Source organism: Hylobates moloch, unplaced genomic scaffold (genome assembly GCF_009828535.3).
Source record: "Hylobates moloch isolate HMO894 unplaced genomic scaffold, HMol_V3 SCAFFOLD_7, whole genome shotgun sequence".
Taxonomy (NCBI): Eukaryota; Metazoa; Chordata; class Mammalia; order Primates; family Hylobatidae; genus Hylobates; species Hylobates moloch.
In genome coordinates this window covers 58,590,305-58,593,647 of record NW_026652282.1, presented here as the reverse complement: position 1 = coordinate 58,593,647, position 3,343 = coordinate 58,590,305, and positions in this window count along the sequence as shown.

The window sequence follows — 3,343 nt, the reverse complement described above, 5'->3', positions numbered from 1 at the left end:
TCTTAAGGGTTGGGGAGCATATTGCAAAGTACCTTCTCAAGGGTGGGGTGTATCATACAAAGTACATTCACAAGGCTGGGGGAATATCACAAAGTACATTATCACAAGGGTGGGGAGGGTGTATTGTCACAAAGTCAATTGATCAGTTAGGGTGGGGCAGGAATGGTGGAATGTCATCAGTTAAGGCAGGAATTGGCTATTTTCACTTCTTTTGTGGATCTTCAGTTGCTTCAGGCCATATGGATGTATACGTGCAGGTCACAGGGGATATGATGGCTTAGCTTGGGCTCAGAGGCCTGACATTCCTGTCTTCTTATATTAATAAGAAAAACAAAACAAAATGGTGGTGAAGTGTTGGGGCAGCGAATGTATTTTGGGGGTGGTATGGAGAGATAATGGGCAATGTTTCTCAGGGCTGCTTCGAATGGGATTAGGGGCGGCATGGGAACCTAGAGTGGGAGAGATTAAACTGAAGAAAGATTTTGGGGTAAGGGGTGATATTGTGGGGTTGTTGGAAGGAGCATTTGTCATAGAGAATGATTGGTGATGGCCTGGATGCAGTTTTGTATGAATTGAGAAACTAAACAGAAGACACAAAGTCCGAATAAGAGAAGGAGAAAAACAGCCTATTAAAGGACTAAGAATTGGGAGGACCCAGGACATCCAATTAGAGAGTGCCCAAGGGGGTTCAGTGTAATTATTTGCTTTGTTGGTGAGTTTTTGGGCTCTATCCTTGAGTTTTTTTATGTTGTCATACACCAGGCCAGATTGATTTAGGTAAAAACAACACTCTTCATTTAAAAATACACATAGTCCCCTTTTTTTAGCAATGAGTAAGTCGAGGCCTCGGTAATTTTGGAGGAAAGAGAAAGGCAAAGCCAGCAATTGTTTGTTAAAGAAGGATTAGAAACGGCTAGGAGAGAGTGAGTGAGATTGAAAGTGTGGTGGAGATAGCTGGGGAGAGTAGAGGGTGGTATAAGAACAGGAATGAGAATAAGTGAGTATAAAGGTAGGCCGGGCACGGTGGCTCATGCCTGTAATCCCAGCACTTTGGGAGGCCGAAGTGGGTGGATCACAAGGTCAGGAGATCAAGACCATCCTGACTAACGTGGTGAAACCCCTTCTCTACTAAAAAAATACAAAAAATTAGCCGGGCGTGGTGGCAGGCGCCTGTAGTCCCAGCTACTCAGGAGGCTGAGGCAGGAGAATGGCATGAACCTGGGAGGCAGAGCTTGCAGTGAGCTGAGATCGCGCCACTGCACTCCAGCCTGGGCAACAGAGCGAGACTCCGTCTGAAAAAAAAAAAAAGAGTGAGTATAAAAGTAAAGAATAGGACTTCATCAGGGTGGAAGTATTGGAGTGTGCCCTGTCAGCAAAGATCATCCATCCACTCCAAGAGGGAGTCAAGAGTGGAGGATTAGGGATAGTACCAGGAGATATCTGCTACGATGGTTTGGAGGAAAAGTGTAAACTGGCAGTGTAAACAAGGGCAGGGCATTTACGAGTAGTTTAGAATGGTGAGTAGGAGTATGACGAGACAGAAGATAGTAGGGATGACGAGTTTTTGTGGTGCAGTCCAATTAGTGGGGGGTGACTGCGTAAAGCCCTATTGTAAAGAGTAGGGTAAGGAAGAAGAGACCAAATAAAAATGAAAGGATGTACTAGGCTCATCAGGGTTATTAGTGTTCTTCAGAAATATGAGTTTAAGGGAAGTAGAGGAGAGTACTTGCAACTTCCAGGAGGAAGAGGAGAGATCAGGCTGGCTGTCCAGCGGATACAGCTTTATTCTACAACAGTGAACCCAATGGGGAGGGTCCTGCAGGTGGACGGCAGTTGGGGTACTATAGATGACTGAGTAGGGTCCGGTCCATCAAGGTTGTAGAGTTTAAGGGGTCAGATTCTTAACAAGAACTGATCGTCCAGCTAGGGTGTCTTCATATGGCTGGGAATCTGGAGTAGGCAAGAGAAGATTAGCAGCCTGGCGAATTTCCTGTCTAGTCTGCTGGAGGACTGGAAGATAATCAACTAGAGGGCTGGTGTCTGGAATGAGACTGGGGCCTAATAAAAAGGAGCATCCATACAGGAGCTCAAATGGGCTGCACCCTGTAGCATCCCGAGGACAGGCCCGAATTCTGAGAAGGGCAAGTAGTGAAAGTACTGTCCAGTCCATTTTAAGTTGGAGGCTGAGTTTGGTGAGGTGTGTCTTTAGAAGACCATTAGTCTGTTCTACCTTTCCTGAAGATTGAGGACGGTAAGGGATATGAAGCTTCCACTGAATACCAAGAGCCTGGCAAACTGCTTGGTTGATTTGACTAATAAAGGCCGGTCCGGGCTGCCCACCATCTGGGATATGAGAAGCGCCTCTGCCCAGCCACCGCCCTGTCTAGGATGTGAGAAGCGCCTCTGCCTGGCCGCCCCACTGTCTGGGAAGTGAGGAGCACCTCTGCCCAGCTGCCGCCCATCTGGAAAGTGAGGAGCGCTTCTGCCCGGCTGCCGCCCTGTCTAGCAAATGAGGAGCGCCTCTGCCCAGGCTCCCCACCCCCACCGTCTGGGATGTGAGGAGCGCTTCTGCCTGGCCACCACGCCCTCTGACAAGTGAGGAGCTCCTCTCTCTGGTCACTGCCCTGTCTGGGAAGAGAGGAGCACCTCTTCCTGGCCGCCCACCTTCTGGGAAGCTAGGAGCCCATCTGCCCGGCCACCCAACTGACTGGGAAGTGAGGAGCACCTCTGCCTGGCTGCCCACCATCCGGAAAGTGAGGAGCGCCTCTGCCTGGCCGCTGTGCAACCCTCCAAGTGTGAAGTGACAGCCTTGTGTGTGATCTTTCTGCCTTCCCCAAGTTTGCATTTTCAACATTAAATTTTACTTTTCAATTAAAGGTTTTAAATTGGAGGAAAAAAAAAAAGGCCGGTCTGTTATTGGACTGTATAGAGGTGGGAAGGCCAAACCAAGGAATTATGTCTGACAGAAGGGAAGAAATGACCATGGTGGCCTTCTCAGACCCTGTGGAAAAGGCCTCTACCCATCCAGTGAAAGTGTCTACCCAGACCAAGAGGTATTTTAGTTTCCTGGCTAGGGGCATGTGAGTAAAGTCAATTTGCCAGTCCTGGGCAGGGGCAAATCCCCAAGCTTGATGTGTAGGAAAGGGAGGGGGCCTGAGACATCCCTGAGGAGTAGTAGAATAGCAGATGGAATGCTGAGAAGTGATTTCCTTGAGAATAGATTTGCAGGATGGAAAGGAAATGAGAGGTTCTAAGAGATGGGTTAGCGGCTTGTAACCTACATGGAAGAGGTTATGAAATGACGACAGAATAGAATGGGCCTGTGAGGCTGGAAGGAGATATT